Source organism: Mercenaria mercenaria, chromosome 15 (assembly GCF_021730395.1).
Source record: "Mercenaria mercenaria strain notata chromosome 15, MADL_Memer_1, whole genome shotgun sequence".
Taxonomy (NCBI): domain Eukaryota; kingdom Metazoa; phylum Mollusca; class Bivalvia; order Venerida; family Veneridae; genus Mercenaria; species Mercenaria mercenaria.
In genome coordinates, this window is record NC_069375.1 from 32,339,577 (window position 1) to 32,355,500 (window position 15,924).

Here is a 15,924-nt window from a genome sequence, read left to right on the forward strand (position 1 = left end):
TTATAATAGCATATGGCCAGCCGAATGACAATCGCGCTAAAATGTAGTGCTGTAAAATGCGAAGAATTTACGTGGTTAGAATCGAAATAATAAATATGTTCCAATAATTTTATCAGTTAATAAAATATGGGCAGTCGTTCGGATGCGAATATTAAATCACTCGTGCTACGCACTCGTGATTTGATTATTACGCATCCGAACTCCTGCCCATATTTTATTAACTGATAAAATATAGGCACATATTTATTATTTCTTAAATTTAAAGTGCTGTCTATATCAATCCTTCACCAGAAACGACCTTTGCATTTGCCAAAATGCTATAAGACGATTATGAGTACATTTTGAGTTTAGTTGGAAAAGTAAAAGGAATAGTTAGTAGATCACCATAATGAGCGTACACAGTCCCTTTAAAAGTACCATCTAGTTAGAATTAAAAATATAACACTAAAACGTTATCATTGGAACTCAAAAACACACATACCATACATCATATAACCACAATACTGTGCCTTGGATAAATATATTACATTAGAACATGATTAACAAACTTTCTAAATAATAAGATTAGCTAAAAGTATCTTAACATATCTCAAGAAACACCCTGGCAGTACCAAAAGTTATCATAAGAACTCTGTGACATCTTCAGAGTTATCACATGAACTCCGTAACATTAGAAAAATCGGGCATAAACTTGTTAGACAGTGGTTTATGTTTGCAGCTTTGCACTAAAATTAGGCTATTGCGTGTGGTGAGGATGAAGAACGTGAATGAGTAGATTAATATGTATGAATAAGCAAACAATTTCGATATTTTACTCAAAATGTTTTGATTTCAAAGAAGTGGCGATGATTATTAGACTAAACAGTTTTTTACTGACACATAGCAAAAAACATGAGGCGACCTTGATCATCAGACTTTAGTTTTACACCCCATTCTCTCTTTTTAAAGATTGATAATTACCATTTTTTCGGCCGATTCCTTGTTTTGTCATACAGATATCAGAAGAACTCTGTAACGTTTTCCAGGAACTCCGTAACAGTTATCAGAAGAAAACAGGACAGGTTATCAGAAGAACTCCATCATTCGTGTAACACTTCCTCCCCGTGCTATGATTGTGTCGGTGCGACGTTCAACCCAACAAAATGAATAAATAAACTTATTCTCAACTCAAACTATCTCAAGGGTTTGAAAATTAAACAACTTCAAAGTATTTAAGCAGATATATATAACTAAAACGGTAATTAAGTTTCAGATTCAGTTCTGTGGCATGGTGTCAGGGTATTTAGTTGACAAGGATTTTTAAGTACAGGAAAATCAGTTTGTTATATATAGAAATATACTGAAATAACCTCATTCAAAATTTTGGAAACAGCTTCTGAACTAAAATCGTTGAGTTTCGATTATTGTTACGTTATCGCCTTTAAAGATAAGCATCTGAACGAACTTTTGTAGGGTCTAATCAAGGATGCTTCACATTCATCAAAAAGTTCGTAAGAAGAAGGGGTTTAAAGTATCAAAGTCCATCATTAAGAATAATAAACAGCTATATATGTATGGAAAGTAGACACGTAGATTTCAAGATAGGAATAATTTTCATCCAGCAAAATTCCAGACATAGCCCATTCATTATTAAGGCCACTTTCAACAAATTGAGACGATACACAATCAATGATATTTACTTGGACATATTACAGGTTGATTGGCGATTGCATGATCAAATAGATCAGTATGATTTTTAAGGAAATGAATGTAAGTTACTGAAATTTTTAAAGTGTTTTTATACTATTAATACATGACGATTGTTCCGCTTAAGTCTGTGAGATGTGTTGCATATTTAATCTTCTCATGTAAAGACATAGTCAAACCCAGACTGCTATTATTCTTTGCTTTCAAAGGTTGTTTTTACAGATGTTATTTTCGTGCTTACCATAATTTTGGCTGCCGGCCGTCCTTAGGTGGTGCTCGACTGTTGTATTTTTCCTACATTTGTGTGCGTGTGCGAGTGCGTGTGTGTGCCCAACAGTGTTGTTTTATCTTGCTTGTCTGTTTGCTTATCTGTGTATGTTGTGTGTGCGTTTGTCTTTTGTACGTGGGTGTCTGCGCTGCTGTGGCTTACGTTGTTGGGTTACTGCGTATAAATAACGTGGCTTTCTCTTTTGAATATTCATCCTTCCTCCACTTTCCCCCTACACCCGACCCCCATTTTTCTAACACTTACCCTTTCTCCATTTTGTTTTCGTCTGTATTTTCCTTATAATTAATATGTTGCATTTTTGAAGTAACACGTCTACAATATTTTTCCGTTACACTGCTTTTTGTTGTGGGCCTACTTCGCGATGCATGACTCTATGGCTGTGTGTTGGGTGTTTTGAGCTTCCTGGAAACTTACGCTTAAATTTTATCTTCGATAGTATGCTTCATATTAACAACTTATTTGCGTTTATCAGAATATTATGTTTGCATTATGATATTCAGAATTTAGTTAAAGGAATATTATGATTATTCTTTGAAAACATGGAACGAAACCAAGCAAAATGATTGCAGACTCTGTTTTGGGAGCTTGTTATTCCTACTAGACCCTTTTCCTTGTTTATGTTTTATTCGTATAGTGTATTACATCTTCAAAACTGTTTTATTACGGTCATATTGAAGTCATAGATAAAGGGTAATGTTAGAATAGTAATTATGCAAACATCTCATCATTTTTATTTAGTTACTTTGTTATTTTGCTGATTATGAATGCGGTTTTTTATCAACATTGTATACCATGAAATATTATACCATCACATTGGCTGTTGCTTTTTATGCGTTACGTTCTTAAAACTCCATGTAATTCAATGATTTAAATGAAGTCATTTTCATCACAATTTTTGCATTATCATTTCTGAAATCTCTTGAGATTCTCTTGAGGCTTGAGTGGTTCGCTCAACGTATCATATCTTTCTTCAATGACACTTACGATCGATTGACAATCGCACCAGGGGAAATATCTTTATAATATATCACTTCACTTGGAACATCGTAAGCAGATATTTGCCTTGGACAAAAACTATAAACCCATATGATATATTACATCTTTCATCTTTAGTTTTGTAAGATTATTTCGGGCATGATTGTGTAAATCTGAAGTGCCTTGCAAACATAAATTTCAGAATGGAAGATGTACTTCTTTTAAAATGATATCATAAATCCATCTATTTCAAGATTTTAAAATCCCAGTATTTCTTTGAATCTCACGTGACATCACTAGAGGTACATGGTACACTTTTATCCCTACAGTGATATTTGTCAAAAAGCTCCATGTAGATGGCCGGGTCTAAAATCTTACCTGAGATACCTGAACTCAGATAAAATGGAAATGGTCATCCATCCATCCAGACCTCAAAATTGTGGAAAAAGTGTATGGTTACAAATATGGTCGCACGCTTTATAAATATACATATGTTTTAGGCCAGTCATTTGCAGATAATAAGGTACAGGTCGCACAAGGAGTGTAGTGAGACCATTTTTGTCTCAAAATTTAGTGTCCTGAAACTGGTGTTTCACCCTCTTTATCATAGAAACAACAGATTCCGTTCGGCAGGTTAAAAATGTCACATGTTGAAGCGCAACAACAAAATTTATTTTTTTATACGGTATGATAAACAACTGTGCGCTATAGCATAAAACGGAAGAAAGTCATATTTAGTCTCTATCTTGGAATAAATATTGGTTATTAGATTTGTATAAGAATTGAGAAAATACGCTGGAAATATGCTTCGGAAATTCGGCGACGTAATGGGTGGAATATTATTCCGAGAAATATGGAGTGCCCATTTCTAGATGCAATACAAATATTTTGTTATATATATATTATTTCTATAAGAATGGTACAAATTCCTGTTTATAGAAACTTTTAAACGCAGTGGCATACATGAAACTGGTGTCACAAATGACGTCGCAGGCCCTATATGATATTTATTTGGACGTCAATATTATATTAGAAAAATATTGACGCTTCAGATTTCATTGGAACTCATAATAATTTATAGATAAGTATTAAATAATAGACCGTATTTTATGGCTCATCCGTCAGTAAATTTATATTAATGCAGTTCAAAAATGCTTAGAAAAGAAGTATTTGAGCTTTAAAATGACCACAGTCATTCAAAATTGGAAAAAAAGTCCCATCTTTTAAGCTGGATATTTTTCCAATTTTTAAAGCTGGAAAAAATACCAACTTTTAAAGCTGGAAAAATTTCCACCTTTAAATGCTGCAAAAGTTTCCAACTTTAAAAGCTGGAAAAAAACTCAAACTCCTAAACTTGGAAAAAAACTAACTGGATTTAGATTTTTTTTAACCATTTTAAACTGACTAAAAACATCATTATTCACTATTTATGTTTAAGGGTGTTAATTGATTCTGTTTATAAGTGTTTACAATAAATCTGATTTTTTTTCTGAAAATGTCCAATCGGATTTTTTCCAGCTTTTTAAATGGGATTTTTTTATTTACCATAGTATGGAACTCAAACCCAGACAAAAAGACAGTGAAACGCAAAAGTAACACAAATATGCCTTTAAATTTGTTATAAAAAATTCATTGTTTACCGCCCGGAAAAAAATCCAGCCCGCTAAAATATTGGCAAAATGTCCGATTGGATTTTCAAAAATTTCAATCGGACGCCATATATCCGATTAGAAATTGGAAAAATCCAATTGGAGAAACTGTTTTAATCTTTTTTGTATATAAGAAAATTAAAACTAATGCAAAACTATATCATTTATTGCTCCTTGGCCCCTTAATTACCATCCAAGCTAAAACAGAAATTTCTAAGTCACTTAGAAATGGTAGTGAAGTTTGCCAAAATCCTGGTTTTGCAAGATATCCTGGTGGCTGTTTATATAGAAATGAATAAATTTAAACCATTAGCTGCTTCAGGTTATTTAGAATTACCAAAACCATTAAAACATTCGTTGAAAGGATTAATAAATATAAAGAATAATGATAATGAATGTTTTAGATGGTGTCATTTAGCTTACAAATTTCCTGTAACAAAACATTCTGAAAGAGTTTCAAATTATAAAAAAAAAACATATAGAAAAACTTAATTAAAAAGGAACAAAATTTCCTGTTACAATAAATCAAATACCTAAAATAGAAACTCATAATGATATTTCATTTATTATATTTGTGAAGATAATAATATTTATCCATTGTACATTTCAAAATATCAATATGAAGAACACTGTGACATGTTGCTAATCAATAAAGATAAGATAAATGACGACTGTGAGTCACCAGTCACTGTGAGTCATTACGTTTGGATAAAAGACTTTAATAGATTAATGTGTAACAAAACCAAAGATCAATATAAAAACATTTTTGCAAATCATGTTTACAAAATTTTTCACAAGAAAGAATATTGAATGCACATATTCCAAATTGTTTAGCTATTAATGGTGTTCAAGCTGTAAAAATGTCAAAAGAGGGAAGTAAAATACATTTTAAAAATTATCATAAAGGTTTAGCCGTACCTTTTGTAATTTATGCTGATTTTGAATCAATAACTGAAAAAATATCAACTGCTTTACCATCACCTGAATCTTCATTTACTGAACCATATCAGAAACATATAGATTGTGGTTACGGTTATAAAGTTGTTTGTTATGATGATAAATATACTAAACCAACACAAGTTTACAGAGGTCCTAATGCAGTTTATACGTTTATTAAAAAATGCTTGAGGAAGAAGAGTATTGTAAGAAAATATTTAATGAAAACTTTAACAAAGTTTTGAGAATGTCTAAAAAAGAGGAAGCTTTATTTAAAAAACAAAAGTTTTGTCATATCTGTGGAAAAGAATATAAGAAAACTGACATTCCGGTACGAAACCATTGCCATATAACAGGAAAATTTAGAGGAAGTGCTCAGTGGAAGAATGTAATATTAATTTTAGACTAACACGCAAAATTCCTGTTATTTTTCATAATTAAAGAGGTTATGATGGACATTTTATTATGCAAGAACTTGGTAAGTTAAAGAAAAAAGAATAGATGTTATTCCTAGTAATATGGAAAGATACATGGCATTTATGGTAAGCGATTTGATTTTTATAGATAGTTTTCAATTTATGTCTCAATCGTTGGATAACTTAATAAAAAATATTCCAGAATTTAAGTACACATCTCAAGAATTTGATAGTGATAACGCTGAATTATTAAAAACAGAAGGTATTTATCCATATGATTACATGAATTTATTTGAAAAATTCAAAGAAACAAAATTACCTCCTAAAAAACGTTTTATTCAATTTTAAACGAAACACATATATCTGACAATGAATATGAGCATGCTTAAAATCTTTGGAATAAATTTAAAATAAAAACAATGGGAGAATTTCATGATCTATATTTAAAAACTGACGTAATACTTTTAGCTGATATTTTTGAAAATGTAAGAAAACTATGTTTGGAATGTTATAAACTTGACCCTTGTCATTACTTTAGTAGTCATGGTTTAGCTTTGGATACAATGTTAAAAATGACTGGAATAAATTTGGATTTAATAACTGATATTGATATGTATCTTTTTATTGAAAAGTGACTGAGAGGAGAAATAAGTTATACAGCTAATCGTTACAGCAAAGCAAACAATAAATATATGAAAGATTATGATCCTAAATTTGAAACTAAATACATTATGCACTTAGATGCTAATAACCTCTACGGTTGGGCTATGTGTCGACCTTTACCCTCTGGAAATTTTAATGGGTTACTGAAAAACAATATAAGAAATTAATTGCAAAAGGTAAAACTAACTTTATGATTGAACGTGATCTCGAATATCCAAAAGAATTACATGATCTTCACAATGATTATCTCTTAGCTACTGAAAAAATTAAAATACCAGATCAATGGCTTTCAAATTATAGTTAAAATATTAAAACAAAATTTGAAATAGGAAAAAGTAATGTAAAACAATTAGTTCCAACTTTAATGAAAAAAAAAAAAACTATGTGGTTCATTATAAAAATCTTGAACTTAAAGTACAATTAGGATTAAAAATAACAAAAATACACAGAATATTAACTTTTGATGAAAGTCCTTGGTTAAAAGGAAATATTGATTTTAATACTCAAAAAAGATCTAAACAAAGAATTCATTTGAAAAAGACCTTTTTAAACTCATGAACAACTCTGTATTCAGTAAGACGATGGAGAATTTACGCAAAAGAATCAATATTAAATTAACACATGATGAAAATCTTTTATTAAAATATATAGCAAAACCTTCATTTGTTAGTTCAACAATGTTTAATAAGAATGTGTTTGGTATTCACAGAATAAAAGAAAGTTTATTATTAAACAGACCTTGTTATGTTGGAATGTGCATTCTAGATTTATCAAAATATTTAATGTATGATTTTCATTATAATTACATTAAGGAAAAGTATAAAGGTTCAGCAAAGCATTTATTTACTGACACAGATTCATTATGTTATGAAATAAAAACCAAAGATACAAATAAGGATTTTTATAAAGATTCAGAACTGTTTGATAATAGTGATTACAACCCAAATTCAAAATTTTATTTTGATTACAACAAAAAAGTAGTTGGAAAATTAAAAGATGAAGCTGCCGGCATTCCCATTGTTGAATTTGTCGGATTAAGAAGTAAAATGTATTCATATCTATTAGAAAATGAAGTAAACATTAAAAAATGTAAAGGGATTAAAAAAAACATGTTGTAAAGAAAATAATAGTTCATAAAAGTTACAAAGATACCTTATTTAATTCCACTCAAAGTAATCACACCTTTAAAGCTATTCGTTCTGATAAGCACAATCTTTCCAGTTATGTTATAAATAAAACGTGTTTATCATGTTATGACTATAAAAGATATATTCTTGATAATGGTATTAATACATTAGCTTATCGTTAAATTACAGAACCATAAATTGTTAATTGAATATTCATAACGTTTAAACCATCTATATAAATTACTGAATTCATTTTAAATCTATCAGCATAATTTATAGAAATAGATTCATTTTTTCTGTTATTTTTTACGTTGTAACTTTGAAGAACTTTGTTTTCTTTGTTTTTAATACCAATTTAGCTTTTCCTTTATCTAATTTAACTGCATCTATAATTTTGTTTGATTGTTACATTATTACCATTTTGAACTAAACCAGGACTAGCATTTACAACTTTCCATTGAAATAATCCAGCAACATCTGTTGCAGATGTTAAAAACAATGGAGGTTTTCTTATTATTTGCCTTTCTATTTTATTTACTTTTTCATTTATATTATTGAATATTCCCATTATAAAAAAAAATACAGTAATTAATTTACTAGATAGAATCTGGCATAACTTTCTGGTTCTATAGTAAATTTATTATTAAATCCAGGTAGTAACAGTATGTCTGAGTTTGACGGCAAAATGGTAAACCATGTTCCTTTTCTTGAATTATTTTTTTTCTTGAAGACCAGTGTTGTATTTTTAACCTCAGGTGTTATATATTCTATTCCATTTGTGTGATCATCCCGCCAGCTAAAAATAAAATCAAAACTTTTACCAGAGTATTCAATGACAATATTTATTTTAATTATGTAATCCCCATGTTGTTGAATTTCAAATCTACCCGTTTTTTCTTTTATAATAAAACTTTTATAATCTGTAATCTTATTATCTCGTATTCCAAATAATGTAAAAAAATCTGGGACCTCTACTACCTGTCGTAACTGTCTTTCTTCAATAAGATATACTATTCGATCAAGAATTGTTACATGTAGTTGTTTGTTGCTGTAATGTTCAAAAAGAAATACTTCACGTCTTACTTTTTCTAGTTCTTCTTTTATTGCTTTATATTTATGTTCATATTCAAGAATTACTTCAGCTAAATCATTAACTCGTTTTGTAGTAGCAACTTCAGAAGCAGGCAAATTGTCAACAGTAATTTTTGTTCTAGCTAATCGTGTTTCTTGTTTTAGAAAAGCATTTTTTACTTCTGTAATTTCTTCGGTATTACTGGTAATTTCTTCAGCATTAGCGGAAATTGCTTTAGTATTAGCAGTAATTGATTCTCCTTGTTTAACAGATTTACCAACTACAAAGTCCAGATTATTTGCATTCTCTCCTCTTTCAGCATTAAGCTGCACTATATCTTTTTGTAATATACCTGTAAGGGTATTTAAGTCTGCATACTTTAAATTGTGACGTACATCGATAGTACTTATCCAGTCTCGAAATTGTTTCTTAATTTTTTTCTAATTTAGAATTAAACTCTTTTTTAATGTTATCTTATGTTGTATCATGATCATCACCTCTTTGTGAAGCTGCCTTTTCGAGTTCAGATTTATATTCTGCAAATATATTTGAAAATGTGTCTAACAAATCTTGATGCTTTTTTGTAAAGTCAGTATTTAGTTTATTTACTTCTGTTCTGATTTCTAAATTATACATATTTTGTAACTTTTTCTCAGCTTCAATAATCTTGTCTTTTAATTCTTCATGTTTAATCATACTATCTTTTAAATGTTAGCAAAACTTAAAGAAATGAGAGAAATAAACAACCTAGTTGGACAAAAAGTAAGAGCTAAAAGAGAAAAAATAATGTGTAATAAGAAAAGCTACTGGTCAACAAATGTATAGTGAAATTTATAAACCAATTACAGAAGGAATAGAAAGTCAAAAAGAAGAATTGAGTCACCAGTTAAAAGCAATACCCGGAGACAAAGAGCAATTAGCGTTACTTCCAAAAAGTATATCAGAAGATCTGGCACAAGGTATTACTGAATTAACTAAAGGAATGCATGAAGAATCTAAAAAAACAACAAGCTTTAAAACAGATTCCTTAATATGAACTTAAGAAATTAGAAGATTATGGAAGAGAAAGTATGGGAATAACTGAAAAACCGTTACCACCAGAGATAATAATGACGGAAGAAGAGATTAAAAAAATATCAAAATAAGAGATTAATAAATTAGAAGAAAACTATATACCAAGACTAGCAAAAAAAAAAAAGATATATTAAATGGTCATCTGAAGAATTAGAACATAAGAATTGTGATACGGATGATGATGAGTATGAAGAAGTTGAAGAATTTCCTGAAGAATTGGGAGCAAGACCAAAAGAAAATAAAATATCTACAGTAGATTTAGATGCTTTTTTGGATAATGATGTTTGACATGTTTAACTTTTTTACTGCAGATGAATCTAATCCTGATAAAATAGGTAAAGACATACTTCAAAGTACAATAAATGATGTTACTGTAGATATCAAAAGTTTAAATGGTTTGGCAGTTGGCAAATCAAGATCAAAAGATCCAAATAAACAAAAAGAAGTAAAAAAATTAAAATATGAACGAGATGAACAGGTAAAGTACAAAAACCGGTTAAATAATATTCTTGGTATGGCTTCTACATATGGACAAGGAATAAAACATCACAATCCATATAAAGTTTTACCGATTGGACAATATGGTAATTTATTGATTGATCTTAATAAACTTTATGGTCAAAACAAATTGATTGCAAAGGATCAAAGAACTGGAAAGGAAGTAATTAACGTTATGGTAGATAATGATTTAATTGATTTGGCTAATAAAAGATATAACAATAATAAAAAGCATTCAATACTTCTAGGAAAATATTTAAATAATTAACAGAAAAATCAGGATTGCCTATCAATAAAAGATCTATGAAATTTAAAAAGTAATTAGGGGTCAAGGTTATGACGTTTGTCCATGTAATCCAGAAGAACTGGTTAATAACTTAGAGCTCATTTGTGGTTCAATTGATGCTGGAAATAATAACGAAGAACTAAAAAAAATGAAGGTATTAGCGTAATTGATGAACTATTAAAAATGACTAAATTGTTACCACAAGAACATGAAATGTTATATAAAAATATTTTTCTTGAATATATAAATGGAACAAAAAATAGTATTCAGTTCTGAAGCTGTTAAAAACGATAATAAAAATACTCCGAGCGATTTTACAGTTAGATTTAGTCGTTCTTTAATTTTAGATAAAAATAAAATTTATGCTGTTGGTTTGGATAGTATTAACACTATGACTTACTCTTGGCATAATATTATAAGTACGATAATAAAATAATTCGTTATAATAATGGCAAAGAATGGAAAGATATCATATTTCAAAATGGTTCTTACAGTTATACAGACATCAATAATTATATCAGAGAAACACTAATAAATAACGGTGATTTTGAACTTGATAAATCAGACATTGTTCCAATAAGATTAGAATTTGATTTAAGTAGTCTTAAAATCCTAATTTCAATTCGTGATAATTTTATATTGGATATAAGAATGTCAAATTTTCATACATTGCTTGGATTTGAGAAAAAAAACTTTGAGAAATAATGAATGGGGAACTACAACCCCAAATATAACTAACTCTGTGGATACAATTTACATTCATTGTGATCTTATTGAAAATTCACTTGTTGATAGTATGCTTTAAGTACTGCAGATTTAACAAGAGCCTATCCATTTACAAAAGAACCAAACAGAGTCGGATATTCTGAAATTAATAAAAATGTTATAAATTCAATTAGAATATATATTATAGATGTTTTGGTAGAATAATTATTTTAACGGAGTTGAAACAAGTTTTACACTAATTTTAAAAGAAATATAAATATATAATGTACAAAAAAGTTTATGATAAAAATAAAGGAATATTTATTTATGTTGATGCTCAAACCGGAAAAGAAATTATGCAAGGTTCAGATATCTTTGACACTTTAACAAAATTGTTTTCATCTTCTGTTGCATCTCCAATTGGTAGTGCTTGAAAAAAGCCCTGGAAACTGCAGGAAAAACTGCTCTTGAAAGTGGAAGAAAAAAACTTGAAACGGAAGTCGGGAATTTAGCTGCTGACAAAATTACAGAAAAATTAAAAAGTTTTTAAAAACCCGCTGTGGACGATCGTACTGACGTTAAAACACCTGCTTATGGTGATTTAATTGTTAAGGAATTACAAAAAGAAAATAATAGTAAAAAAATAATAATGGGGAAAATATTAATATAAGAATAAATAAATTATTGTCAGGATCTGGGACTTCAGCTCAGCAGCGTAAACGTATTAACAGATTAATTTATAAAAAATAAAATAATATATAATATACATGTACGGTATTGTGAAAGATACGAACTAACTCCTATTCAATTAGATACACCTTTAATTTCTGTCTTGGGAAATTATGTTAAACAACAAAAAAGTGAGTATCACTTTACAATTAATGATAGAAGTTCATATTTTGATTGGTTAAATGGTTAATTTTGAAGTAAGTTTTAAAGTTAATAAACTTGCTAATGGTAATGATTATGCTGATGGAGATCAAATTGCTTTAATTAATAATGCAGCTTCAATAATTGATCAGCTATAATTAAAAAAAATGGAAAAATTGTTTATGATTTTAATAATTTATACAAGGTAATAAATGTAAAAAATTTAGTTGAACTATCTAAGGATTTTGCAAAACCAACTGAAACAAATGAATGGGTTTGGAACAAAAATTGTCACCCCCAAGCCAAATACAAATAACATTACAATTAAAAATGATGATGAATTAATTTACAGAGTTAATGCTGCTGATGCAGGTAGGGTAATTGTAACTAGATTAATTTTGTGGGTTCCACGTTTAATTTTTTAATCCATATGGACTTAATTTATTTTCTGAAAGATATATGAAAGCAACAAGTTGGAAATATCTTCGTGAAATGATATCAAAGTCAAAGATACGCAACAGGTTAATACGACTTTTAAAATAACAGCTGGTGTAACAAAACCCGAACATGTGTTTGTTTATTTACAACGGCCTAATAAAAGTAATTCACAAGAACATAATCCACATTTATTAGATATATTTAAAGCTAATACAGCAGATAATAATTGTAGGCTGGAATCTTGCCGTCTTGAAGTTGGTAATGGTGTTTTTTTATCCAGAAACGGAATATACAAGTATATCGAGAATATATGATGATGTTCTTAATTATTTTCATAAACAAAATAATAAAACCACTGGAAGTCTCTTAAATTTATTAAATTTTAAAGAATTGTTTTGATTTGTTCATTTTAACTTAGAATTTAAAAAAGAAGGAATAACAGAAGATCCTAAGCATATTACATTACACTTACGTTTAAATACACTTCCCACTGCAAGACATCGTGTTTACGCAATTGTATTGTATGAAGAAACAGTTAAAATAGATACTATTGGAAATGAACTTTTTTGTGTAATTTGTGTAAATAAAATATATATAAAATATATAATGACATCAAATTATATTGAATATAAAGTAAATTTAACAGATGGACAGAAAAAAAATTAGCACAAGCTTATAACAATAAGATTCCACATACTTTTAGATTAAAACATAAACAATTGCGTGGAAACTTTCCTTTACTTTTAACAAAAACACAGATTAATCAGATTGAAAAGTCTATTAGAAATAAGAATGGATTAGAAATTACAATTTCAAAAAAAAAAACAAATGTCCAGTCAAGGTCAAAATGGCGGAATTTTGGGAGCTTTGGCTGGTTTGTTAAGTCACAGTACTTCCGGTAGCTGCAAAAATAGCTTCAAAAATATTAGGACCGTAAGGCGTTGGAGCTTTGTCAGGACTTGCCAGTACTGGTGTTAATAAAATATTTGGAAATGGTATGATTTCGGTAGCTAATAATAAGAAAGAAAAATATCACCCTATCTTACACCTAATCAAAGAAAACAATTAGTGGGATCTGGAGTAATTAAATTAACACAAAAACAAAAACAAGACGGTGGGTTTCTAGGTATGCTGGCTGCTAGTCTAGGGATACCTTTGATTACATCCCTATTAAGTGGAAAAGGTATACAAATTGACTCTCAAAGAAGACCTTACAGACGAATTCCTATTGTAAAAAAAGAAAAGAATTATAAACAAACCTATTTCTAACTTTGAAATTGGACAATGGGTAAAACAATTAAAAATTAAAAACTTTAGGGGCGTATTTAGTAGAAATAATTTACCGAAAATAAAAGGATCAAAGGTTGAATGTGGAATAATCAATTTAGATGACTCTGTTGAACACACTGGGTTTGTTATGTAAATAAAATATACTTTGCTCAAAATAAGGGTTTTCTTCATAGTACTTTGTACTTTGACCCATTCGGTTTACCACCGCCAAAAGAAGTAATCAAATATATACCCGGAGTAAAGTATAACAACATACAATATCAAGACAAAACAAGTATACTCTGTGGTTATTATTGTTTATTTTTCATTAAAATGTTACAAAACAAAGTACCGTTGTATAATTTACTGTATAAAATACTAAAAATTAATAACGTAAAACAAAACGAACAAACAATTATGAATTATTTTATATCTGACAACAAGTAATCTAAAAATAAGCGTTTACGCTGTAAACGTTACTATAAATAAAAGTACAAATATATAGAAACTCCACTAATGTTAAAAATAAGTGTTTACACTGTAAACGTTACTATAAATTGAAGTACAAATACATAGAAATTCCACTAATGTTAAAAATAAAATTGAACATTGTACACGGAAGTGACGTGCGTTTACACTGTAAACGTTACTATAAATAAACGTGAAGATTGTACACTGAAGTGATGTGCGTTTACACTGTAAACGTTACTATAAATAAACGTGAACATTATACACGGAAGTGACGTACTTAAAACAGTTACCAATTCAATTCAATTCTATACATATTTCCTCAATCAGTTTCCTTTTTTTATTAAAGCTCCAATATTTATACTACATTTTAGTAAATTTTAATGTTTTTCAATTAAATCATAAACTAGAACAAGGTGTCGACAATATTTTGTGTAAGGTATACCTTTGTTATAAAGATAAAGTCCTATAGCATAATCCTTTGGGCAAGCTAATTTTAATGTTTTAATTATGAATCCAATGTTATATACAAAAGAAAATATATGTCGTTTGTTCCTGCATATTTGTTGATCTAAATTTTGAATACTTCTGACACATTTCTCCTCGTTTAAAGTATCTACATTTTTACAACTTCTCCTTGTCTTCCACCAAATAAAAGTTCTGTTGTTGCAATGTTATCCCTGAAATAAAAATAAAATTGCATTACCATAAGCAGGTAAAAGTAAAATTTATCTCTAAAAACACAAAATAATATTTCTGAAGTTACTGAAAAAAAAAATAACTTACATTGTAATCGCTTAAACTCCTACTCAAAGAAAATTCTAGTGGTATAAATCAGTTAGGTTGGTGTTGCGAAATACGTTATATTTGTTTACACGTTGCTTCACAACAGCTGAATGCCAGCTAGTAAAGAAATATAAATAATTTATTGTAAAACCAATATTGAATCAGTAAACAATGATTTAATCGTGACTCAATGTCATACAATGTGCGTGGGAATAATATTTACTATACTTCATTCATAAAGCTAGCGTTGTAAATCTGATCTATTTACATTAATACACTGTGCGTCATAAACTATTGTAAATTATTTTTCAGTGTGGAGTTTAAAGTTTTCTTCCGGGTTTTTTAATATATATGTTTTCTTCACTTTGTTAAACCAAAGGTTTTCACAGTAAATTGTTAAAACCTGTGTTTTTTTATAGTTTTTAAATTGGTCAGCAGTGGTCACTTTGAACCAAGGGCTAAAGGTCAAATGAGGTGAGAGTGGCTTAAAATCGGTAGTTCTTATACTACTGTATGCACGTATTACTTCATACGTACGAAGATGTTTTTTTAAAGTATGTGCGATGATGTTTTTTGTATTAATACGTGCGCACGTATTACTTTATACGTACGAAGATGTTTTTTTTATAGTATGTGCGATGATGTTTTTGTTCTAGTACGTGCGCACGTATTGCTTTATACGTACAAAGATGTTTTTTTTATAATATATGCGATAAT

General features: G+C 29.0%; 1 protein-coding gene across 3 annotated transcripts in view; it reads right to left on the minus strand.

Annotated features, from left to right (window-relative positions):
* Window positions 1–15,924, minus strand: part of LOC123552495 (NADPH-dependent diflavin oxidoreductase 1-like) — a 288,089-nt gene that overhangs the window by 88,631 nt on the left and 183,534 nt on the right. The gene's annotated exons all lie outside the window — the stretch shown is intronic.